Genomic DNA, 27,846 nt, shown 5'->3' on the forward strand with positions numbered 1-27,846 from the left:
AAATGAGGAGTCCTTGTGGCACCTTAGAGACTAACAATTTTATTTGGGCATAAGCTTTTGTGGGCTAGAACCCACTTCATCAGCTGTATGAAGTAAAAAATACAGGAGCAGATATAAATACTGTACATGGAAGGATGGGGCTGCTTTACCAAGTGTTAGGTCAGTCTAACAAGATAAATCAATTAACAGCAGGATACCAAGGGAGGAAAAATAACTTTTGAAGTGGTAAGAGAGTGGCCCATTACAGACAGTTGACAAGAAGGTGTGAGTAACAGTAGGGAGAAATTAGTATTGGGGAAATTAAGTTTAAGTTTTGTAATGACCCAACCACTCCCAGTCTTTATTCAGGCCTAATCTGATGGTATCTAGTTTGCAAATTAATTCCAGTTCTGCAGCTTCACGCTGGAGTCTGTTTTTGAAGTTTTTTTGTTGAAGAATTGCCACTTTGAGGTCTGTTATTGTGTCTGTCATTGATACTAAAGCACAACTGTGCTTCACAGCTGATTAGAGTGTTTACATGGTGATTCATCATCTCACTAGTTAGAATCTGTCCAAGTGGTAGGGCAGGCATTGAAGAGGAATACAATGACCTAGTTTCAGGAGGAATGATTAACTGTGGAGATACTAGGAGGTCTGGAGAAGAGACTTTGACTGTTTTATTAGAGAGACAATTAGGAGTCATTTCCAGGGAGAAGAGATTGCTCTTAAGATATGATATGAGATGTCTGGGGAAGCCAGGTAGGTGGAGAGAGGCCAGGAACCTTATGCTGAGGGCAATGTGAGAGAAGGAGGGGTTGAGTGCAATGGTATTTGAAGGGTGTGACCGGATGATATGCTGTACTAGTGGATGGAAATGTACTTGGCCCAACCTAGCTTCATCAGTTTTGGGTAAAAAAATATCAGTGTTCAGTTTTTCTAGGAAAAAAGCTCTGGTTGAGATAATGAGAAGATAACAATATCAATAATAGAAAAGATATGTTATAAACCGAAGACACAGGACTAAATACAGCATTAAGGAAAACATCCGACACTATGCTCTACTATCCTAGTATCTGTGAAGTGTTGGATACTGGTGAATCGGAGAGATTAATTACATATATTTGGTAAAATTAAATTCTAGAAAAAGTATCTGCCAGAAAGAGGCTGGGCATTAAGCATGAAGCAAGCGTGGATATGTCGGCTGTGTCTCAAACGTCTCCTGCTTGTCAGTCTCCTGGCAAAATGCTTCTTTAGTACGATGAATTATTGGACACTTATGGGAGAATATTTTGGGGCATGAGAAAGTCCTTTCCTGAAACAAAAGGGAAGGGTGACTGCAATGGGATAGTCTGTCCCTTAAGGGTTGTCATGCTTAATGGTCAGTCCACTCCAACCACGTGGTGTTGCCTTAAGGGTTTGGAAAACCCGGTAGTTATAGATATATAAAAGGACCTAATGGGGATATGGATAGGGAGGAAGTGGTCACAGGAATGAGTTGTGCTTGGGAGGAAATCCCATCATTTTATCCTTAAGAGCTTGGGGTCTGGAGCGTGCAGAGAGGGCGGAGCAAGACTCCCCTCTCCCACAACCAATTGGGGATGAGCTGGGGGCCAGCATACAGGCTGCCTCCTTTCTCATAGCAGGGCAGACACCAGGACACATAATCAGGGCTGAATCCCTGCAGCCTGAGGGCTACTTAAGGAAAGGGGAGAAGCTGGCAAAGGCTATACAGCTGGCCAACCCACAACTCAGCTCCAGAGAGGTGAGATAAAGGCGCCTGCTTCAGAAGGACCAGAGGATCTTATTAACAGAACCCAGCTCCAGAGAGAAGCACTGCGGGGACTCCTGTCTGAGGAGAGAGTGAGGGACTAATTAACAAATCCCACTTCTAAGGGCGAGCGCTGGGGACTCCTGCTTAAGGAAGGACTAAAAAGGAGTAACCCATAGAAGGGGCAAAAAAGGGTTCTAGGAAAGACACCATTTCCAGACATCTGAAAGAAGAGTACCATGAAGGAAGGAGCCAGAGACTGCTAGCTGGACTGAGCCTGAGACAACGAATGCCCTATCATGTAATGATGGCTGAGACACTCAGAAGGGGCTGTTTTTTATTTAAAAGTTCTGTCTGGACTTGTTTGTAACCTGTGTCAAGGGAGACCGAGACAGGGCTCACCCATGCCCCCAAACCTGGCCACAATGGGTTGTGCCTGAGTGACCTGCATGTCATCACAGTGACTAAGAGATAATTGCTTTCCTGTAGATAATCTTGAGATTAGCACTCCTGGGTTGGGGTTTCTGAGCTATTGGAACCAGCAAACATATAGGTCACACCACATCTTTTTACTGAGGGGCCAGTTAGTTCCTTTCAAAGCACAAAGTGGGAGCACTTTGAAAATGAACTCTAATTAACAATGAAGATAAAAACAGAAAGTTACAGAACTTCAGCTCTGGGACAAGGGTGGGCGAGTGCCAATCTGTCAAAAGTCTTATCTTAAGAGATAAGTTTAGTAAATTTAGTTTAGTAATTTAGTAATTTTCTGACGGCCAAAGACACACCATCTTGACATGCTTGGAAACCAGAAAGCTCCAGGGATGTTTCTAGAAGTAATGAGAAGTGAGAGTTGGGAAACAATGTGAGAGCACAATGAAAACAACTGCACAAGGCATCATTTAAAAATTGCATTTATAAGAATAAAAAGGCAAAAGATGAGCCATAGAATCAAAGGGACAGCTATAAATTAATACAACTCCAGAGGAGTAGAAGCCATTGGGTGTTCTTAAGAACTGTAACCATAGCAAACAAAATCTCTGCTCCTCGTTAGAGGCTGTAGTAAGTAATAGTCCTTGGTAAATGTATTCGGCAAAGATCATCTGGATGCTTTGAAAGTCTCTTGGATAGAACCAAATATAAAAGATTTACCTCTCACAGAATGGATCTAGATATGACTTTCAAGTTCAGAAAATTGGACTTTGGATGAGGCCTCTAATCTGCTTTAGATTTAAGACGAGGGACCTCTTGAAAATGAGTTTATGGAAAAGGGTTTCACCAATGTGAATATGCAGAAAAATGTTGGCCACATTATTTATTTATTTATTATTATTATTTATTATTACCACAGAGCCTAGGGTTTGTGATAGGCATAGATCAGGATCCCATTGTGCTAAGTGCTGTACAAACAGAACAAAAAACTCCTTGCCCCAAAAAGCTAATGATCTAATAATTGACTGATTGAGGTGCAACCCTCACTACCTTAGGAAGGAATTCAGAAGGCATTCATGGCACAGCTATATCTTTGAAGAATTTAATGTTTGGTGGATTAGGTACCAGAGCGTGCGGTTCGCTCACTCAATAAGTTCAAGTCACTGCCACCAAGAAAAGTACATTCCATGTAGACACTTCAACTCATAGTACTAAGTAGCTCAAAAGGAGCTCAAGTTTAATTAGGACCACATTAATATCCCATAACATGTGAGCTTTATAAACTGATGACAAGGGATTGCAGAGAAATTATCCTATGCTCAAAATGTTCAAAAGAGGCCACAACAGCTACCAAATGAACTCTTGGGGAAATTGATTTTATCCCAGGTTCCAAGAGGAGAAGGAGGTAGCTGAGCAGTTTTTGTTTGGAGTACATGAAATAATCTATATACCTCTTTCTGCAACATACCTCGAGCTTTTCCTACTTGTATGTCCTTCTGAGGAGGTAGGAGGACTTAAGACTTTTGCTTGGAGCCACCAAACTTTCCAATGTCTACTCTTTCAGGAGTCATGTTGACAAAGAAAGGGAATATTTGCTTTCGTGTAACTTTGAAAATCTGGCCCTGTATAGTGTATTATTTTCTATCACTTTTTTAAATGCACACAAGCATTTTATTTGCTTTACCTTTTACCACAACCTGGGCTGCTACCTTTACTGGCATGCTGTATTCACAACAAATCCTCAGAGGATTCTGCAAGTTCTGAGCCCATCAGTGTATCTGAGAAATTCAGACTCTTCTTTTCCAATGTGTATTACATTACATTGAACCAGATTTAAAGTAATCTGCATTATGCTGTCTGGTACCCCAGTGTACTAGCAGTGACTCACAATCCTTCAGAATCTTTACTAAATACACCATTTAGAATGCTCCAGTTTGCCATTGACACCAACTCTACTGGGCACTGTCCAAGACGCAATACTGGACTAGATGGATCATTGGTCTGCCTTGTATGGAAATTCCTGTGTCCTTAAACACTTGTTCCCCTCTTTATGGGCCTTGGAATGGTGGTCTCCTGTTGACCTCAGTGGACACTAGATCAGGTGCCATATGCACAATGGAGGATGCCATTGCCATGAAAATGATACAGATTTAGGAGGGGGTCAGATTCACCAATCCTTTGCATGCTGCTAGCTAACCTTAGCTTGGTACTCGATCATTCAATTATTCATTTTTTGTGTGGTTGCTCTGACCTTAGGTAAGACTTGTTTTCGGGTTGTTCAGGTTTGAATGGACAGCACAATTTCTTAGCAATTATGCTAAGAAATCATGCTATAAACTAATGATTGCCCCTAAACATAATCCTGGATTCAAACACTCCTGAACTTTTGCGTGTTTAGAATCCACATTTAAATTCTGCAGTTTGAGCCCGGCTTCACTATAATCAGAGATTCATAGATTACAAGAAGGCCAGAAAGGAGCATTGTGATCATCTAGTCTGACCTCCTGTAGAACACAGGGCACAGAACTTCTTCACAATAATTCCCAAAGCAGATCTCTTAGAAAAGCTTCCAATCTTGATTTAAAAATTGTCAGCATTGGAGAATCCACCACAACCCTGGGTAAATTGTCTGAATTGGTCTATCTTCAACTTCCAGCCATTGGATCATGTTATACCGTTCTCTGCTAGACTGAACAGCCCATTGTCAAATATTTGTTCTCCATGTAGGTACTTACAGAGATATCAAGTCACCCATTAACCTTCTCTTTGTTAAGATAAATAAGTCTATCACTAGTCATTTATAATGCAATTAGTACTCCATAGCATAGTTTTGGTTATTGTGGTTCAAAATCTTTGATTGTATTGGACAGGGGAAACAATGATAAAATTGTGTTACTCACCACAGTGTTGAGAGAGAGTTGTTTGGCATTGTTCTGGTGCACGACAATGGTTATTAAACATGGTTGCTGAACTATGGAAAGGCCCTAAATAAAGGCTTCACATTCTAACAAACTACAGATAGCAGCAAAAAGATTAAAAAGATAACATGTAGTTTTGAAAATTTCATAGAAAAAAAAATGAGGATTTTTCCCTAGCCCCTTAATACTTCTGGACACATTATCACACTGAGATAATCTTGAGGCTCATTATGAACAGCTGAAAGCTACATCTATTAAATGCAGAAAAGAATTACCAAAAAAAAGTAAATTACTTCTATAATAGGTGTTTTTCTTCCATTGGACAGTCATTTAAAGGAGTTTCATTCCGGTATATATTTAAATTCCATGTCTATCTATCTATTGGTGTCTAAAATCTATCTACTTACACCACTCCTGTCACTACACCGTCGGACCACAATTTCTAGAAAATCAGTTCATTAATCAGATATAGAGCATAACCCAAAATCCACTGAAGTCAATCAAAAAATCTCATGAACTTCAATAGTTTTTGGATAAAGTCTTAAGGGCATTTCTTCATATGCCCCATTTCTACTGCATTTCTCTTACCAGGGTCCTTCCTTGATCAGGTATTTGTCTGCAAGGGTTCCATTGCATTTTGGTTTTAATATGTGCAAAATGTATTCTTTTCACAGGTCTGTTCCATGTAAAGATGTGAACGGGCAGCTAGTACATGTACAACAGTGGTTGTGCTGTCATTAAATGGACAGAACTATAGTAAAGGGGGGAAAAGTCATGAGTAAACAACATCAGAAAAAGAACAGAAAAAATGTACTTGGAACTACTTCAAACATTTTTAGCCCCCCCCCCCTCCCCCCGTAGAAGTGAAAAGATGACTTCTTTACTAAATCTTTAACATGAGGACAGACCTGCCAACTCGTGCTATTTCTGAGAGACAGACTTACTGTGACTTCAGAGGCTTCAAAAGAAATCCCCCATCTGGCTCCTCTGCCACAGCCAGTGATCACCGTTGATGATATCCAAGGAGACAGGCAACTAAGGTGCATAGAAAAGAAACGGTGTTGGAGAATTAAACTAATTATATATCTGCTTAGTCCCTTTGACTTCACTTCCACTCGCAAGGGGAAAGCTAAGGACATACACAGCTGTTTGCAGGATTAGCGCCTAAGGTCCTGATCCTGCAATGTGCCGCACAGGTGAACCGCTGCATCCACACAGAGCCCCATTGACATCAATGGGGGTCTACACAGGCCAGGTTCCCCAGACCCAGCACAGGGCCCCAGCAGCCCATTCCCCTTTCCAGCGGCACTGCATGGGACAGCAGCTCTCCTCCATGGGCCAGGGAGAGAGAGACAGCGCACCAGGGGTCTATCAACGTGGCACAACTTGCAGGATCAGAGCATCTAATTAACAAACTGAAGAGGAAAAGCTTATAGAATTCCAGTAGCACCCATTTCAAAGTGCAAAAGCCGCGCTGAGCAACATGAAAGTAACAGCTGGAAGCCACAGAGGATACAAAGAATTAAAGGGACGGTTTAGTTTAGGCCCTGAATCTAATACGAATAGAAATGTTTTCAAGATTCTTTAACTTTACAACAAATAACAGTCTTTAAAAAAATTAAACAGCCCCTTGTAGTATTGTGAACTCAGACACAACAACATTGTGCTAATTTATGAGAATAAAAAAGGGAATCTGGTTAGAAGCAAAAGCATAGTAAGTCACTTCCATGTTGCCTGCAGGAATTGAGACAATAATGTAATAATGCAAGCTTTATAAAATAAATGAATACATTAAACAATATCCTAGTTATTCCCTCCTCTGTTTCTGCCTTTTGGCTGTAAGCTCTCTTGGGCAGGGTCTGTCTGCATTTTGCAACTTTTATGATTCTAAGCACATATTTGGAGCTAAGAAGTGGTAACTAAGCATATATTTGGAGCTAAGAAGTGGTAACTAGAATAATTTAATAATCAAAGTGAAATTGCCCAATATCCGGGTAAGGCAGCTTTATGAGCCTTTTGCACCACTGGAGCAGTGCAAAGTGGCTGTACTGAGGCCAAGAGTCTGGTCTTTAATATTTATTTAGTTACAGCTTTCAATAATTGCATGAAGACTTGAAGTAAAGAGCTGCATAAAGGAAGTCAACTGCAGTCCACAATAAGAAGATTTATTGGTCTTACAAACCATAGGAAATATGCTACATATTCTGCAGTGTCATCTACTGTCACCTTCTCTATTAACTATTTACATACATGCAGACCTAGAGCAGTCTCATAACAACAGTCTCGCAACCTGTACAGTTTAGTTAAGCAATTGTTTAATTATTAGCACTTTTGGTTTTTAAAAATTTTCAGTACCTCTTAAAAACAAGAGGAGAGTGGATGCTGCTATACATAGTGATGTTTGGTGGTTTTGCCAATGTCGGGAAGCTAGCTAGAGCCAGTGACTATGCAGTGGAACAGATACACTCTCGCAGGTACCAGCCTAGCTTATAATGCCCAAAGGAGGGCAGGTAGAAGTACCATTGTCTGCCCTCCCTTGGGATTCCAGCTGGGAACCATCAGCTTTATTCTCTACTGGAGACTCCACAGGATTTATTTTCTTCCAATACCTACAAGTTGGATGCTTTGTAAATGCTTCCTTTTTTTCTTTTTTTTTTGGATACATACAATTCAGAAACACATAGTAGGTGAGTAAGTTTCCCCAAAGAGCCTTACTGCTCCCAAGGTCTGCAAACCAAGAAGTAGCCAGACTTATTAACAAGAGCGCTGAAAAATACATGGATAGATAATTTGTCAACCTTTCACTAGATCTTATTGTAAACTCTGGATGACAGCGTTAGCATGATCACAAAGCTGCAGATTGTTTAGACAATGTGACTCCCAGGAATGCTAATGGGATTTAAACAAGTAAAGCTAAACCCCTATGCAGGGCTCATTTCTGCAAGCTGTGACGGCGGTTGTAGTCCTTACTTACATGGGTAATCCCATTGGTTTCAATGGAACTGATTACCTCACATGCAAAAGGTTTGTATGGTTAGGTGATAAGTATTTTGCTGAATCGGGGCCTTAAATCAATGGGACTATTTGTGTGCTTAAAGTTAGGCTTGTGCTTAAGAACCTTGATGAAACATGGCTTTAATTAGCTGACTCTGTTAAAACTTCTACAAAGAAATCATGAAAAGAAAGAATTCCAAAAAATAAGGTGGTTGAGAAAATAAAGAAAACTTAATATTACTGCTAATGTAAATAGGAAGAATACAGAAATATCACCTAAAGAATGAACCTATTGTTTTAATAATATCTGAATGTTTGTCAAGATCTCATTCCAAATCATCTCTCTCAGGACCTAGTCTAATTTTCCAGAATGATGATGAAGTCACGCCACATGTCATTTCATTCAGAAAGTTGTGCCACTTAGTATGGAGAGACGTGAAAGAAGCACTTTCAGCTATCTTTGTCTCTTTTATTTTCAACCTTAGTCAAGATCACACTAATGTCACTATGAGTAACTGATGAGGAAGCTGGAGTTGACAGAGATCAGTGCTATAGGCTCTTCAGAGTGATCTCACGTCTTTAAATTGAGTTAGTCATGGTGTGCGGCTGGAAATACTCCATAATAGGTCATTTGCTAGGACATTTTTGAGCTGGGTGAGCTCTCGTGAGAAACAGACTAGACATACCCTTAGGATACATGCTGAAGTTAGAGATTTGAGGGAACATGTGAAAAAGGTCTGAGATGGAGCCATTTTTATTTCAATTGATTTTTTTTTTCACGAATGCTTGACAGAATGTGGTACTACCTTATTGCCACAACAAAATGCTTCTTGTAGAGAAAAGTATTTTCTCCCAGCATTTTAATGTTCAGAAACAATCATATCTGAAATGCTTGTTTACCATTATTTCTGATCTGTTTAAATGCCATTATTTTCTTCAACTGGGTGAGATTTGAGAGAAAGCAAGCGACTGCTAGTAAACTTCTCTTGACCCTTCACTGTATGTGAGAACAAGGAAAATGGCAATCAGGGTTTTTACAGTGGCCCTTGCATACAAATGCATGCAAACAGAGGCTAGTAGCTTTTGTTGATTTTTCTCTTAATCCCAAGAACTATTTACACACCTCTGTGTAAAATATGCAAAGAGTAACCCCCAGCTGAGACAAGCTTAGCGTACTTCCTGCTCGCTTAGTGAGTGGCTTATTTGCTAGAGATACTGCCCTAAGGCCCACAAGGGTCCAAGTTTGGGTTTCAGCATTGTGGTACTTTCTGGGACACGGGAAGTCCAGCTGTGGAATGAAGGATTCTGTCAATGTGTTTGGGCTGCTCTATCTCTGGTGGCTGCTTAGGAGGTGAGAGGGTGGCAACAGACATCAATGAAAAATGGTTGTGTGTGTGGCTGTTCAAGAAGCAGAAAAGCAGTTTTTCAACCAAGAACCACAGTGATTGTCACCTGGCCTCCCGAACCTCAGGAATAAGTGATGGAAGAACATCAAAAGGGTCAGGAGATGGGTGTGGATAAATACCCTAGAGCTTGGCTACTTATCTTAACTGACCAAGCTTCTTAAATCTACACAAATGGGGCTAGAAACCATGGTAATTCTGTAAGGGGGAGAGGATAAAAGTGGGGAGGTAGAGAAGTTAGAGATCTGTGAAGAGCCAGAAAAGTTCAGAGTCTGCAAGGGAAGGAAAAGAGAAAGCATGTGATGGTACATAGAGATGTTAGGGAGTGCTATCCACTTAGGATATCAGGAAGGCTATACGGATTTGAAGAAGCTAGCGGTATGCTATAGTTTATCATGTGTGGCTGAAGTGCACCATGGAGCAGTGTGGTGTGTTTTAGGACCAAGAAGACGTCTGGAAAGGCAGGACTGGATGTGGGAGGGTGAGAGTCAGATACAACTGCCTATGTTGTAGCCCAAGCATATTTCCTTGCTCCTAGCTTAGAAACGTAGGGCAAAAGCATGGATTTTGGAGGCAATTTATGGTTTGCTGATATGCCTGAAGCTCTGGATGGGACTTAAAATATAAATATTATATAGATGTGCACACTAGACAAATATTCACCACCACCATCCTTCCAAAAAATTAAACAGAATGTACTTAAAAAGAGCTATGGATATTTCCTGCTGTTCCCTTAAGCATCTACCTGCTCCTGTGAATTGCCTGACTGTATTCATGTCATCTGGGGAAGATACAGATGCGTCTTTGCTTCATTGTTTTATATCTAGCATTTTTTTACATGTAGAACATTTTAAAGAAATAATTACTAGTAATTTCATCAGGTTTTACATTGATTTAAGTCACTGGAAACAATTTCATATCACAATGCAGTTTTTCTTTAACAAGTCACAGTGTGTATAGTGGTATAGTCATTTCCGATAGGAAGACAAGAATACTATCCAATTGAAACTCTCGTAGGGAGAGAGAAAGGAATTATCCAGACTGGAACCGAACCAGGACACAATTGCTAACAGTTCTGTTCTTGTGAAACGTGTCCCAGGACCTCTTAAGCGCAGGGGTAAAATTTTCAAAAACACCTACGTGACTTAGGAGCCTACGTCCCATTGATTTACCCTGAGATTAAAGCCAGCACTACAGAGGGGTATAACGATTTGGTTAAAAAAATCACACCCCTAACTAAAATTGTTATACCACTCTGGTATACAATACAATACAACCCCTACAGTGAATGCAGTTATATTAGTATACAAGTGACTTATACCAGTATAGTTTAATGATACGGGTATAATTAAAGGGGTACAACTTTTGTGTGTAGATAAACCCTCAGAGGAAAGAATGCCACCTGCTGAATTGTCAACAAGGCCATTCACCCAATTGCTATCTAGGTCCAATCTTGCTTATCTTGTGTGATGTGAATGCAGCTGATATGATCGTACAGCCTAGTACTACATGGTTCTACTTCTAGTAGCGCTCTTTGGATTAGGTTTCCTTTCTTTTGGAGTGTTAACCACAAAGCAGTTGAAGCAAAGAACAGCAGTGACGGTGGAGGTAGTTCGTTTTTTTTAGTTTAAACTACAAACTACATAGCTGATGATAGGTAAATCTCATAAGGTTTGACTGGTCAGCTCTGATAAGCACCCAAAAGCTCAGAGCCTTATCTGAAACCTACCAAACATGAACTTCCTTGGCCTAGAAATCAGGCTGGAAATCTCATGGGAACAGAATGTCTTACAAGATTCTGATTATATCTTGGTTCTAACCCGACTGAAAATACTAGATGAATAACCATCCTTAAAATATTTCACTTTCACTTCTGAGCACCTAGCTGAAACCAGGAAGTACAGAATCCTGCAGTGATTTACACACCTGCTTAACTTTATGTATTGTAAATTGTCCCATTGACTTTGATGGCATTTACGCATGTCCTTAAATGTAAACGTGCTTAAGTGCTTTGGTGAATAGGAATGGACTTGAGCATGCTTAATTGGGGGCTCTATAATGCCACAGAGAGAGCTGGAGGTACAAAACTCTTCTATTTTAAGATCTCAGAGAACTGCACTATGCCAATAAGTTGTTTCACTCTTTGTAATTACTGGCCTATATATAGGCCATGCTATTATTTATTTGACCACAGCCATGATTTCCGCAATTTTAATATTTCTGCATTCACCTGACTTGTTTATCAAAGGGACACCTGTATGTCTCATGAGTTTAACCATTTTAATATGTTCCTAATGCTTCCATTCAGCTCCGAATCTAAGAAATCTACAAAACTAGCTTGCTGAGCAATTTGGGAGGAGTGAGTTTCCATACACAGGCAAGTGAAATGTTCTCCGTGAAAACTGCAACTACACATAACCACTATCCTGGCTGCGTATTTCATTATAAACCCCAACTCAAAATAGCTTGAATGGAAAGTGAGTGATGTGTGTCTTATTGAATTCATATAAAATCTGTGGTTTTGTGTGGATATTTCACAAAACCAACAGAACTGAGTTTCACTCTGTCATTTTGGGTTCCGAAAGGGAAAACTCATAGCGATGAATACAAAATCTTTGAGTGCAAATCTTGATGAAGTGAAACTTCTGGAGGCTTTCATACAGTTCTCAAATCTCCTCAAATGCAAATAGTTATGATGGCCAGAATAGAACTGCTAGGAATAAAGAAACTGATGTGGGGGGAAGATTACGGTCATGAAGCCTTAATTCCTGACAAAGTAAATGCTGACTAAGGTTTAAACATATTTTTTCCATTGTGAATGAGGTATCCTGGCCAAGTCCAGAGAGATCTGAATTTTTTTCATTTTATATTTTAAAATACCCTTCAGTTTCCACATGGCTTGCAAAAAAATCTACCCTTATCAGGAATGGACATAAAAATAGATGTATTTTATTTTTTGTGTCAGCATCAGCTTCTTTTATAGCTCTAGATTATTCTGACTGCATTCTCTGACTTGTTAACTAAGTTTCCAGCACAAATGAGTTACAAGTAAAGAACCTGATATTCAAGGTCCCTAAGATTTTGCAATTCTGTGGTAACTAAATGCATCTTCTGTTCTTCCTCAGAAGTAGCTATTTTTAAATGTTATATTATCTGTATTCTGCTTTTTTAAAATAAGAGCCTATATGCCATTCTTTTTCTCAATGGATTTGCTCTGCTCGTAAAATAATTTTGTTCAAATTAGCATAACTGGCAAATATACCATTCAAATAGTAGATAGGACAGAAATACCTTTGGGGCAATTAGCCAGGTTATTTGGTGTAGTTAGCATGCAGAGCTACTGCAAGACACCCTTTGCAACAATGTGAAATTTGACGGGCATTTCCAATTCGCTCTTTGTCAAACTAGAAATTCATGTTCTGGACCTTGAGCCGATGGCTATAGAAATATCAACATATATCAGAGAAAAAGGGCAATTTGACAGTGCAGTGGTAGAATAGCTTAAGAAAAGTGCTAGAGCAGAAACTGCCACTCAGTACATGACAGCGGGAGACACTCAATATTCTGTTCTATTCCTATTTTGGGTCTTCTTGAGAAATCTTGCTTAAAAGTAGATCAGAGAGACAGAGGAAGTTCAGTTTAATACAGGTCTACAACACTTTTGAGTTTCACCCAATAATGAGTCTTTGAGAATTGTGAGGACCTAAAATCAGGACTCGGCCCAGCCTAAGATCCTCCCTCTTCCTCCCAGAATCCCCCTTTTTTCTCAATAAGCTGTGGTTCCCCCTTGTTAACTGCTTCCATCTTTTAGAGAGAGAATATTTGATAGTAGCTACCACTCTCCTTCAGGGGTCTGCTTTCTTCTCATCTGAATTCATTAGAGAGCCAGTGAAGTAGACCCTTTCATCTGGTATCCACATTGCTGACTCTCTGTCAGTGCATAGTGCACGGTGAGATGTCTCATCTCTAACAAAAGGCCGGAAATGGAACACTAGATGGGGAAGGCCCTCAGTTACTGCAGAGAATTATTTCCCACATGTCTAGCTGGTGGGTCTCGCCTGCATCTCAAGGTCTAACTGATTACCATATTAAGGAATTTTCCCCCAGGTCAGATTGGCAGAGTCAGACACCAAGGGGGTTTTCACCTTCCTCTGCAGCGTGGGGGCACAGATCCCTTGCTGGTTTGAATTGGAGTAAATGGTGGATTCTCTATAACTGGAAGTCTTTAAATGAAGATTTCAGGACGTCAGTAATTCAGTCAGAGATTCTGGGCATATTGCAGGAATGGGTGGGTAGATTCTGTGACCTGCAATGTGCAGGAGGTCTGACTAGGTGATCATGATGGTCCCTTCTGGCCTTAAAGTCTGAGGGCAGGTCTACACTACGGGGTTAAGTCGACCTAAATTACACAACTCCAGCTACATGAATAACCTAGCTGGAGTTGACGTACCTTAGGTCAACTTATTGCGGTGTCTACACTGCACTGGGTCGATGGGAGAAACTCTCCCGTCGACTTACCTTATGCTTCTCGTTCTGGTGGAGTACCGGAGTCGACGGGACCTTGCTGCTCCTTAAAGGAAATACTAAGTATTTGGTGGAGCACATGAAAGAATAAATCAACCTAAGTTAAAGAACTGGAAAAGTAGTCAAGAGGTTTTATGCACATCATCTCCATGTACTTGTAGGAATGTGAGATGAGGCACTTAATATGATTAGAACCTGAATCAACTACAGCTCTTTCTCTGGAGAATTTGGAATAGATAGTTGCCTACCCTCTTATTTTCAGCTCTGACATTTTTCATCATGTTATTTTAAAAAGAAGACAGTTCTATCCCCCAAAGAAAACTGACCACTGCCCAGCCCTGAACGGCCTCTGCCAGCTAATCTGTCTCTCTTCCAGCTGTCCATCTCTTAGTTTTAATGAACTGAAGCAATAACAAGGTACAAACAACACAAGGACAATTCGGTAGCAAATTTCTTTCAGCAGTACTAATTCCTCTTACCTTTTTGGGATCACTGAACCAGAAATGCATCTTCAATAGATAAAAGGTAAAACAACCCAAACAAACGAACAGGGAAAACAAACTGGAAGGTAAAAACTGCCTCAATTCTGGGGAGTGCAGAATGTATCATTACAGCTCAATTCAATTGACAGATAGGAAGGCCAGAGACATTTATGCTGGCGAGGCCTTCTATAAAAACAAATTTTCTCCTAGTTGATAAATCAACACATTGATAATACTCAATACCTTCTACCTTCTAAGACTCTGGGGAGTCAGATCCTCAGCTCGTATAAATTAGTACATTTCAATTTACACCAGCTGAATATTTGTGTGTGTGTTTGAAAGAGAGACGAGAGCAATGAGTCGTCCTTTTTGTTTACTACAGAAGTGACATTCCAAGGCAAATTTAAGCCTAAATCTCATTTTCAAACTGATCATTCTTATTCCAGATTAAACTGATGTGTGACCAAAACATAAAATACAACAGGTCATTTCATTTTGCCATAATAAATGTGGCATATAAATAATATTTCCTGCATTCCATTTATAAAGAAGATGTCCAGGTGATACAATCAATTAGACGATGTAGGCAGATTTCTCAAAGGAAATGTGCATCACATTTATTACTGATAATAAAGAAAAGAAACTGATTTCAAAGGTCATATTCTGTGTATGAATGGGCATTACTATTGCACTCTGGTTTCAGGATTACTGTACATTGTTCACTGAAAATTTCACAAAAACTATTGTCTGTATCCTTCATGTCCGTCCAATATCCGCAATAATTGGTCATTTATGTTTTAGCTGGGTTGAAAAAAAATACTCTACTGCTGCAATAAATTCTCATATGCCTTGAAATCAAAATCTGCTTACAGAACAACACGGTAAGAAACAGCTCCATCTCGGGTAGAATACACTTTGGTATCACTCAAATGGAAGCTACTATCTATATTGTATGTAAATTACTGTTGTCATAACTAGGGCTCCGTGTCTGTCAAGGAGGTCGCGGAAGTCACGCATTCCATGACTTTCCACAACCTCCGTGACTTTCCCCCCAGCTAAGATTTAGTTAGGGGTATTTATAGTACAAGTCATGGACAGGTCACAGCCGTGAATTTTTGTTTATTGCCCGTGACCTGTCCATGACTTTTATTAAAAATACCCATGACTAAATGGTAACTGATGGCTAAGGTTAAGATTTAGACATGGATATTTTTAGTAAAAGTCATGGACAAGTCACGGTTAAAGTTTCTGGTCATTCAATGACAGACCTGTGGGTGGCAATTTTGCAATAGAAAAGCTTCAAAAACAGACTCCACGAGAAACTGCTGAGCTGGAATTGATATGCAAACTAGATACAATCAACTTAGGTTTGAATAGGGACTGGGAATGCCTGAGCCATTACAAACATTGAATCTATCTCCCCTTGTAAGTATTCTCACACTTCTTATCAAAGTGTCTGTACTGGGGTATCTTGATTATCACTTCAAAAGTTTTTTTTCTCTTACTTAATTGGCCTCTCAGAGTTGGTAAGACAACTCCCACCTTTTCATGCTCTCTGTATGTGTATATATATCTCCTCAATATATGTTCCATTCTATGCATCCGAAGAAGTGGGCTGTAGCCTACGAAAGCTTATGCTCAAATAAATTTGTTAGTCTCTAAGGTGCCACAAGTACTCCTGTTCTTTTAACAACCATATTGTATGTAGGAAATAAACTGTGAATTTCTGTACTGGCCCGAGGCCACCAGCCCATTTCACATAGGCCCCCAAAGTGCTATTAGATGGTTACCAATCTGATTCTGTGCCAGTCCAGTTTGGATTTGACCTAATAACCTATAAGGGAAATATTCTAGATGCTGTTACCAGCCCCCTCATCCTCTCACACCTATGGATGAATCTTCTAAATATACAGACATGTAGATTCCAGGTTGGATTTATTCCACAGGAAAGTAATGGTGTTGCAGAAGACAGATAGAAAAAGAGGTTGGCCTAGGTGAGACTAGCAGGACACCATCTCTGCCCCCCCACCCCCAAACTTGTATTTTACATCAACTTAGACTGCCTTACATTTATTTTCTTAATCACTGTTTTTTCCTGAAATGTTGTGTTTTCCTAAAATGTTTCAGCATGGAAGCTCAATACACATAAACTCTTATTCTGCAATTTTTTTGGAAAAACCCTGCAATATCTTTGCTGAAAATGCAATCTATAAGGCCACTTACTGTTTGTGTAGGACTATAACAAAGTATATAGAGTTTGGAGGTGATCTACACACAAACTTGCACAAAAATAACTAAACTGGTTTTAATTCATGCTTGGGTTATTTCAGTGGAAGACTGCATGTGGATGAGAAAGACAACATGATAGAAGCCACTCATCTTACTTAATGTACCTCAGTTATCAAGATAGTATAAGAATTTGTATAAAATAGAATAGGCATTCTTATTCCAGAATGAAAGTGTCCTATTTTGATTTAGCTTAAATTGATTACAGACATAAAACTGAAATAGGACAACTTTACTTTGGAATAAGAGTGTCTATGCAGATTTGTACTGAAATTACAGAAGATGTGAATTAAAACTAAATTACTTATTTCAGCACGAATTTGTGTTAGACAAAACCTTGAAAATACTTCTACTTAGGCTGTTTCCCTACCGACTTGCCCCTTTGCACATTATGTGGTGATGTAAACCTGTACTGAATGTAAAATGTATTTGGGCATAAGCTTTCATGGGCTAAAACCCACTTCATCAGATGCGGGACACCATCATAGGACCTAACCCAGGGGCGGGCAAACTTTTTGGCCTGAGGGCCGCTTTGGGTTTCAGAAATTGTATAAATTGTTGTGGCCCGGCCCCCACCCCCTATCCTCCCCTGGGATTCCTGCCCCATCCAACCTCCCCTGTTCCCTGACGGCCCCCTCCCCCCGGACCCCTGCCCCATCCGATCCCCCCGCTCCCTAGCCCCTGACCGCCTCTGGAACCCCTGCCCCGACCGCCCCCTGCCGCCCCATCCAACACTTCCTCCCATTCCCGACGCCCCCCCCAGGACCCCTGCCCCATCCAACCACCCCTTCTCCCTGTACCCTGACTGCCCCCCGCCGCCCCATCCAACCCCCCCCATTTCTGACTGCCCCCTGGGGACCCCTGCTCCCATTCAACCCCCCTGTTCCCCGCCCTCTGACCCCCCGACCCCTTCTTGTCAACTGTTGAGAATAGGCCACTTCCACCTTAACTGAATTGGCTCATTAGCACTGACCCCCCACTTGGTAAGGCAACTCCCATCTTTTCTTGTGCTATAATATATATTCTGCTTACTGTATTTTTCACTCCATGCATCTGATGAAGTGGGTTATACCCTACGAAAGCTTATGCCCAAATAAATTTGTTAGTCTCTAAGGACTCCTCCTTGTTTTTGCTGATACAGATTAACAAGGCTACCACTCTGAAATCTTTCTCTTCAGTGTCTCCAGGACATGTTTAATGCATGTGTTTCCAATGCATTTGGACTGGAATGCTGGGGTTGGGTGAAAGCCAAACCAGTCACATGACCTCTTGTTCTCTGCAACAAAGTTTACAGAATTAATTGGTAGTGCCCATCAGTTTCTCTGGAAACCTAATTTCCTAATATAGCAACACAAATATTATAGATTTGTTGAGAAGACATTCCCCTTTGGGGTGGCACAGTCATCTGACCTGAAAATCACTCTGGATGGGAAAGTGTTGTTTGCTTTCTGTCCTTTTCTTTTAACAGTGACTAATTCATTGCAATAAAATAATTGCATTCTAATGAAACACAGTCAACATAACAGAAAGCTAAAAATGTCAATAAAGTGTGTAGAACTCTCATCATACTAAAACACATTTTAAAAAAAAATTAGCCACTTTTATGGGGAGTGGGAATCAGTTCACCCAAAGGGAAGTACTGGTTTAACTTATTATTGTTATTTATTGTTTGTGTTATGCTGGGCACTTTACCAGCACAGAGTAAGAGAAAATCCCTGCCCACAAGAGCATGCAACCTAAATAGACAGGACAAAGAAAGGGCAGGAGAAAGGAAGTGTTATAAGCAGTATTAATATCCCCATTTTAGAAAGAGTATTAAGGCATATTTATTTGGAATATTGAAATATATTAAATTTTCAATATCTAAGGACACTACACTGCAATCCTTACTCATTCACTGGCTAAAGTCCTATTGCAATGGGAGTTTTGCTAGAGCAAGGAGTAAGGTCTATAGCAAAAAAAGAGAGCCCGATGGTTTGCTATCCTGCTATGTTTGCTCATTAGAAATTTAAATGAATTCCGGAAAACTTGACATACTTACATAATCTAGTTAAACAAACATCTAAATCACTCAATAAAAGATCAGATGCATCCTATAATATAAATATATACAAACATTTTATGCCCTCTTGTGTCCCAGGTTGGATTTATTTTACAGGAAAGTAGGTGGTGTTACAGAAGATAGATAGAAACAGAGGTTGGTCTAGGTGAGACTAGAAGGACATGTCTCTAGGCCCCCTGAACTTGTATGTTACACCGACTTGAACTGCCTTAAATTTACTTTCTTAATGACCATTTCCCCTGAAATGTTGCTGTTCCAGCATGGAAGCTCAGCCTGGGCACCATTATCAACATTTTTGACATTTGGTTACATTTCAAATTCTTCATACAAGGAAGTTTGTTCCATGTGAAGAAATGACAAAATGTTACCACTGATCAAGTGCACAAGTTTAAAAAAAAATGCTAGTAATAATATAATGTTTTATTTGTGCAGGACAACTCAGGATAGTTTTGCACTGCTCTACTGCCTTCTTGTTATTATGCTGTACTATATTTTAAAGTATGTATTCAGCACTGAATCTTCCACTCATATGCATCAGTGAACACTGCCACACAGGTTGTTGAATCAGCTGCTCCACTGAATAAGAAAGCAACTAGTTCATAGATTTTGTATCTTTGTCATAAATCATGATTTTTCAAATGTTAATTTGTTTATATAAATTATGGTCTAAATTTCCTGCTGGATTCAATTTACACTACTAAAGAGCCAGTTAAGGCTCCTTAGGTCAGATTAGAGCAGTCTCAGGGCTGATCCAATCTGTGCCAGCTGGCAGTGATCCCTAAATGACCAACTGCCAGCTAAGGAAGGCATTATGTTCAGGCCACTGTCCCTTCCTGTCTGTCCCTCACCATAACATGCCCCTCCCTGCCCCTGGTATGCCTCTTGCATAAGAGTTTCAGGGAGGTGGGACATAGAAGCTGATTCCATGTCCCCTGGGAACTCCCCCACTCCAGAAGATGAGTCTCTACTCCCTTTGCACCACTGGAACAGTGGAAAGGGAGAGGAGCAGAAGTGATAATCTGCCCCCATGCTCTGGATCTGATTTCTTTCAATACAAAGTGTCATGGTTGCATGATTCAAATACAACTCTGTTTGTAACCTTGCTCGCCTAGCAAGCTTCTGTAGAATTACTGGTTTGTTTGTTTTTTTGTTTTTTGCTTTTGTCCAACTCTAGTAATCTTCTACTGGGTTTGGTAAACTGGGAAATACTTGCGGCTACTGTGTATGACCTCAGTGAAAAGCCCCGGGGAAAGCTACACAAGCCCATCTCGCTGAGCCTTACACAGGTGAAGGGTCAGACTTCTCTCAGTGTGAGGTCTGAATTTTATTGACTTGAAGATGATGCAATTGTCTTGAGAAGGAGCAGAAAGTATTCTGCTTATCTTAAGAACAAAGATCCCCAATCACATCCAGATGGCTCGAATCTGATTTCATTTAGATTTTTGAATCCTAAAAAGGCATACAAATTTATCCTTGGGGTAACTGGAAGAGACATTCCAATTAGTAGGGCAGTGTCGGTTTAAGGTGTGGCCCAATTCTGCCATACATTAATCCTGCCAACCCAAGGGTCCAGTCCACTGGCTTTTCCTTTGCTATTTCTACAACATTGTGTATGATGTGTGTACAACAGGGATTTCACCTATGCAGACTTTACTCTCTGTGGAATATGGCAGCCACTCTGATTTAGCAACACAGCTCCACAAAGGGGAAGTGAAGAGTACTTTTTCCAGTTGAAACTAGCAGGGGAACTTGGCAGAATGCAATTACTCATGCTGGGTTTTGGCCAGGATATTGAGTAACACAGGCTAGATCCTCAACTGGTGTAAATTGGCACCGTTCCATTGACTTTCTACTGATTTAATCCACTGATTTAATCTACTCTGAAACCTGATTTAATCCAGTTGAAGATCATGCCCAACAGGTCTTTCATCCCCATGAAAAGTACATGGGCATGTCTAAGGACAAGAAGCTGTCAGAAACTGTCCTGGGTCTTATTTAAACTGAAAAATGGTCATCAGGGCCAGTGCTACCATTTAGGCAAACTAGGCGGTTGCCTAGGGTGCCAAGATTTGGGGGCGCCAAAAAGCGGTGCCCCCAATTTTTTTTTACATTGTTCCTACGCCCCCTCCCCGAGCGCACGGTCGCCGCTCCACTTCTCCCGCCTCCCAGGCTTGCAGCGCCAATCAGCTGTTTGGCGCTGCAAGCCTGGGAGGGGAGGAGAATTAGAGCGGGGGCGGCGTGCTGGGGGGAAGGGGGACCGGGGGGCGGGGGGGGGGGGGGGCTGCCGCCCCGCCCCCTGGGCGGGGGGGGGGGAGCTGCTGCAGGGCACCCCACCCCAGCTCACCTTTGCTTCGCCCCCTCCCTGAGTGCGCCGTCGCTGCTCCACTTCTCCCGCCTTCCAGGCTTGCAGTGCCAATCAGCTGTTTGGCGCCGCAAGCCTGGGAGGGGAGGAGAATTAGAGCGGGGGCGGCGTGCTCGGGGAGGAGGCGGAGCAGAGATGAGCTGGGGTGGGGAGCTGCCGTGGGGGGGCGCTTCAGGGCGGAGGGGGGAGCGGGGAGCTGCCGCAGGGCTGGGGAGAGGGGGGCGCAAGGTGGAAGTTTCGCCTAGGGCACGAAACTTCCTTGCACCGGCCCTGATGGTCCTATATTGATATGCTAGCTGCAATTTACGAGGTCATCTAGGATTCCTATTAGAGAGCTTTAAAATATTACAAGCCATTTTTAATAGGTCTATATATTTATCAAAATTTGTATACTGTAGCTATTCATCAGTAAAAGACTGATTAAAATGCCTCTCTACACAGCACCATGTCCAAATGGCCACAACAATAGCACTTCTTCCCATGGCAGATCTTCCTTTCCCACATTCAAACACCAAGCATTGATAGGGATAATTCAGGTTGTAGCTCCAAGCAGTTTTTTGGAACCTATATGTAAATGCTGGGTCCAAAGAGAGAGATGTCACCTTTTTTCCTTACTTTTCCATCAAAATGTAGGTAGGAAGAGATCTATAGGTATTTCCAAGAGTACAGTATGAGTACTTTATAGGCCTTAAGAACAGAAGACATTTTCTCCACCTACATAATTGTATGGGCGATCTTGCTGATCCTGGCAGTGTGACACTTAGCCTTTGCTATCAGCTCGTTGTGCTGAAGCTCTGAAGGAAAGCAAGTTATTGGCATATCTAAATCCCATAACAGACAGCTTTCTATTTTATGTGTGAACTCCGCCAAGATGTCAAGCCCGTGCCCTGCTAAAAATCATTGAAGATTTTCAGATGTTAATCTCCTTAAATATTTACCAACAACTAAGTGAAAAAGGGAAATTCAGACATGTAGGTCTAGTTCCTGTTGTAAGACAGTTGGATGTTTGAAATCTGTGAGTTGCTCAGCTAATAAATGCTCCTGCTCTAGTATTCTAATCTAAACCATATCACTCTGGTGGTACTGTGTGGTGTTTGGGACAGTTCACTGCTTCTGAACTGGACAGTCTTCAAGTACTGATTATCTACTGCTGGTCACTCGAAATGAGGCCATTTGATGGTTTTAAATCTCTGTCTTCCAGTGTGAAATCAACATGGTTAGAACCACAATGGGAAGATTCCCACCACCTTGTTGCCAGAGGTTCTACCCATTTGCTTGTCTGTAACTGGCAAATGATGAAAATTTACATGGCATAGATTGGATCATATCTAATGTGCTCCATCCTGCACTATCCCCATTTTTGTTCTAGAGATCAGTGAAATGGAAACCCTATTTTTCAAAACATCTCACTGTTTCTATACCACTGTAAGTATTTATCAATATGATCAGGTTGTCAGTATTTCTAGCCTTTCATCTTATTATGCCTGTCAGTGACAACACTTCTGTTTCCCCTCTTCTCCTTCCAGAAAAAGTCTCTATTTGAAACTAAAACCTTTTTTTCCAACTTATCTGGACAGATTTAACCAAGACAGATTGCTATTTATGCAATAAATAAGTGTGCACTGATATGTGTGGAACTACTGTTCACACCTCTGCCTTAGGTCCTCTGTATAATCAATATTTCCTTGCCAAAGACTTGCCATTCTAAGAAGAAAAAGAAGTAGTGTTGATCAACATTAAGAGTCCACTTCATGTCCTTGTCCGTTTCCACTTTCCCACTGAATGACTAAGAACCAGCAATAACTGAAGAATTTAAAACAGATGAGTCCCACATGTACCTGTCAAATCCCATTCCCAACAATCCATGTTGTGGACAGTGGTTCAGAAATAAACTCTCTTAGTCTCTCGGACTCTGTGAAAATGAGGCTGAGTAGCAACTCTGGCTTCACCTATGGTGAAGAAGAATTTTTCTTCTGTGTCCACTCTGGAGATATATTCCCCACCCCGAAACTTGTTGATGGATAGTTGGCAAAACCAAAATCAAAAATATTGTGTATCTTTTCCAGACATGCCGTATACTATTTATATCATAGGCAAGTGGTCCATGCCACTTATTACATGCCAACTGAGGATGGGTTGGGAGGAGTCCAGGGTAGCAGACAATACCCACAGCAGAGTCAGGAGACATTTTCTGGACAATGATAGAACTAAAATATGTGGAGTGTAGGATGCTGATTCACTTTGCAAACTGCCAAGGCTTCAAGTGGCTAGTTTTGGTATGGCTGCAGCGTGGGCTGATTTATGATTTCTTATCCTGCCATATATTAGTCTAACTGCCCAGACGTGTGTCTTTATTATTGTTCCGCTTGTGCAGTGATTGTGTCATTGAGGAGAGTGAAAGAATGCCTGCCTTTGTTAACATTCGGTCTCGAGGGGTGTGTGAGGATGAGGCGTGTGCTCAATAGTCTGTTTGCTGATGTTATCAGAAGATCCTATAGTGGAATGCATTGAAGAGTTTCCTGTCAGAGCACAACACAGCAGCAAGGCACTGCTTTAAGACAATGTGCTCTGATATTGAGTACGAACTGGCAACACGTTAGAATTGAAAGAGAACATCTGAATGATTATGAATATGGAGCCAGCTGGTGTCCATTGGAACTATGCCAGTTTACAGCTGATGAGGATTTGCCCCATGGTACCTGAAGATTCCGCATCTTTTTCCAGTGATTGTTCTCAGCACCTCTCTACCAGCCTGCTTTTAACAGTCTCCATGCAGACTATGGCTACAGCACATATTGTTTTATGAGGATATCGTAGAGGCGTTTGAAGGAAGTCTCAGAGACAGTAGGCAAAGAGGCTAGTGGGAATCATGTTCTAGCCGGTTCAGAAATAATGTTTTTTTCAAATTGTTTTGGCAACTGGTGAAAGAACAATGCCATTATTGCAAGTCTCTGTTTTAGGTTGTATAAGGTTCTAAACAGACCCGATTATCTTAATTTAGTTAATGTGAAGTATACATTTATAAAGTGATACTGGAAGAATCAATAAAGGATTCTATGTGTTGCTCAAGAGAGGTCTGAGAGATCTGTCAGGGGGAGTTGTTATTGTTTGAAACATCTCTTTGAAATTACTATAGCTTTCTCACCAGGTTTTTGTAAACCATTGCAGTTATCAAAACTCATTTGAGATGATCTGCTGAACCAATCCCCAAACACATGCAGATAAAACCTTTATTTCACATTACACCATCCTGCATTCCCCATCGATATCACTTGCCATATGTGGTGATTATAGTTCTATGATAAATTTCAGCACTTCTGGTGTGGGCCAGAAACCAGAAGGGACAGGGGATAAAATCTGATCGCTAAAAGCTAAAGCAGTGGCTCTCAACCTTTCCAGAGTACTGTACCCCTTTCAGGAGTCTGGTTTGTCTTGCATAGCCCCAAGTTTCATCTCAATTTAAAAACAACTTGGTTACAAAATCAGACATAAAAAATACAAAAGTGTCACAATGCACTATTACTGAAAAATTGCTTACATTCTCATTTTGTCTGTATGAAATTTTAGTTTGTACTGACTTGGCTAGTGCTTTTTATGTAGCCTGTTGTAAAACTAGACAAATATCTAGATGAGTTGATGTATCCCCTGGAAGACCTCTGCATACACCTACCATGGTTGAGAACCACTGAGCTAGGTCCTGAGCTGTGGCCAGTGCTCCTGAGGAGGGGGTAGAAGGCCCCTTGATCCTAGAGCTAATTCACTGCCAGGCTGATCCCCAGCATAAATTATAACAGCCATAGGACTGCTCTGTTTTACACCAGCTATCCATGGCCTCAAGAGGGCTGTTCCAGAAACTGGGGATTGCCAGGTCATAAAAATGCTCCCTTATCCCTGGCTGTAGGCCCGGAGACAGGAGACAGAGCTACCTCAGAGGCTAGCTCAAGCCTATGAAATTATGTCTTCCAGAAACTAAGGTCCAACACAACCGTCACCACCTTCTACTCCAAGTGCACGGCACCTGTCTTTGACCTTGCCTTCTATAACATACACTTCTGTGTGTAATTTTAAAAATTCAAAAACTATACACTCCATTGAGCACACTTCTCCCCTTGGGAAAAGAAAAACAATAAACATGTGCCAGATGTTAGTCACATCACTTAATGCACCACTGAAAGGTGCTCAGATAATATGGTGATAAGCGCGGTATAAAAATCTAAATAGAACAGAATAGGGGCCAAGAGGGGTGGAGTAGGAACTGCAACATTGACTCTACGGTCCCTGAGGAATCCTCAAGTGGCCTGTGAGCCTGCTTTTGGGCTGCATTACATCAAGCGGCACAAAGTAGTTCCCAGCATACAGGAGGACCTGACCCTAGAAATGGATATAGGTGAGAGGGTGGCTCTTATTTCTCCTCATCTGGTTAGCCTAGCTCTCTAAATGAAATTGTCACAGGAATAACAACACTTATCTCTTACTAAGACTTCAGCCCCACGTGCCTTAATTTAGCTAATGCAGAGCGCAATGGAGACATTTTGTCTCTCTTGGCAAATGAAGAGTGTTGCCGGACCATCAGCGTATAAGAATGATATATCTGCCAACCTGACCACTTACAAGGGGACTGCAACAAAGACTACAAGCCCATTAAAATCAGTGGAGGTTATGCAGAAGCCCATCGAGCAGAACAGAGACTCCCTCTGGGCTCAGCTTGACTTTATTTCCAGTCATAAGTACCAGAGAATCACAACAAAGCACAAAACTCCTGGCTAGCCTTCCTTCCTGCCTCTTGTACCGGTTAGCACCTTGCTAACCACACACCCGACCTTGCTCTCGAGTGATTAGAGATTGTTGACATCCCTGATCTAGAGTGACAGCCTTGGGACTTCAGAGCGTTACCTGCTGCTCTTTATTAAAAAGTAATCCATCGACGCATATTACATTATTTTAATATAAATTCGGTTTTGTGAGATTGACTCTAAGGCAGCAATGGAAAAAAAGTGGAGCTTCCTTGCTCTGCCATATTGGGTCTCAAATGGACAAATCAACCCCTTTTACATTTTTTCATGAAAAATTAAAATAAATGAGTGAAAGCTGAGGGATAGCTCAGTGGTTTGAGCATTGGCCTGCTAAACTCAGGGTTGTGAGTTCAATCCTTGAGGGGGACCACTTAAGAATTTGGGGCAAAATCAGTACTTGGTTCTGCTAGTGAAGGCAGGGGGCTGGACTCAATGACCTTTCAAGATCCCTTCCAGCTCTAGGAGATAGGATATCTCCATTAATTATTATTATTTTATTTAAGAGAATATTGCACAGAACTGATGGTTGGTCATAAAAGGAGCCAGGAGTCCGCTAACACTCAAGCATGTGTCTAAGTTTGCTCAGAAGAGGAGCCCCATAGATCACAGTGAGGATTTTATTTGCCAGCACTTTACTTCATTTAGAAATTAACATCCATCCTCAGTCTTTCCAGATAAAGGTGTCATCCCAAAAATTCACATAATTTCTGGGTTTGTGTCTCCTTTCACGTATACCAGTATAAATCAAGAGTCACTCCACTGCGATCAGTGGATTGACACCAATGTAAAACTGCTGTAAGTGGGAGGAGAATCAAGTCCTCTATCTAGAACAACCTCTTCTGTTTTTAATATCTCTTCATTTTATTACTTTTAATAAAGACCAACATGTTTGCAGCTTGGAGAATTCTGCTGATGTCTGAGAGAAATTTGGTGCCAGGCTCAGGGCCGGCTCCAGCATTTCTGCCACCCCAGGCGGCAATTGGGAAAAAAAAAAAGCCGCGATCAGCGGCGGCAGTTCAGCGGCATGTCCTTCGCTCCTAGAGGGAGTGAGGGACCTGCCGCCTCCAAATTGCCGCAGGTGCCGCCCCTCTCCCTTGGCCACCCCAAGCACCTGCTTGTTAAGCTAGTGCCTGGAGCCAGCCCTGGCCAGGCTGCAGGGCCAGATCCTCAGCTACTGTACATTGGCATAGCTTCACTGAAGTCCATAACTAACATAACTTGAAGTCTATATAGTGACACCAATTTACACCATCTGAGGATCAGACCCATGTGATGACTTCTTTGGTGTGGCAGGTGGTTTTCTTCATTGCAGCTGCAATTAAATCTGGCTGAAAGGATTTATTAGAATTGTAAATTACTGTATTTGTTCACTGGGTGGCTTCATTTATTTGCATTGTAAGAAAGCCTTTGCTTGAGTTTCATGCATATACCCATGTTAAGAGCTCCTGCCTTTCTTAAAAGCATAACTAATGCTTGGATTAAGTGAGACTGGATGTATTTCTCAGCTGGAACAAAAATAACATAATGGGTTATTAGAGCTATTTTGGGAATACACATTGATTGCAAATACATTCTTCAGAAATGCACTTAGAGAATGGGCTCAAAGAGTTTCTGCAAAATGAATTCCTTCCTCCAGATAGTAGTAAAATGAATGAGCTGATTTCCCCCCTGCCTTCCACCTTGGGAGTAGTTTACATCTGTGGAAAGTGATCCTCAATCTCCATTGCAATATTCTCCCTGAGTGCTTGACTAAGGGGATAGTGCAGGGGGACTTGTGTAAGGGCCCTAAGCAGGGCCGGTGCAAGGAAGTTTTGCGCCCTAGGCGAAACTTTCACCTTGCGCCCCC

Source organism: Terrapene carolina, unplaced genomic scaffold, assembly GCF_002925995.2.
Source record: "Terrapene carolina triunguis isolate 2854851 unplaced genomic scaffold, T_m_triunguis-2.0 Scaffold58, whole genome shotgun sequence".
In the NCBI taxonomy this organism is placed as follows: Eukaryota; Metazoa; Chordata; order Testudines; family Emydidae; genus Terrapene; species Terrapene triunguis.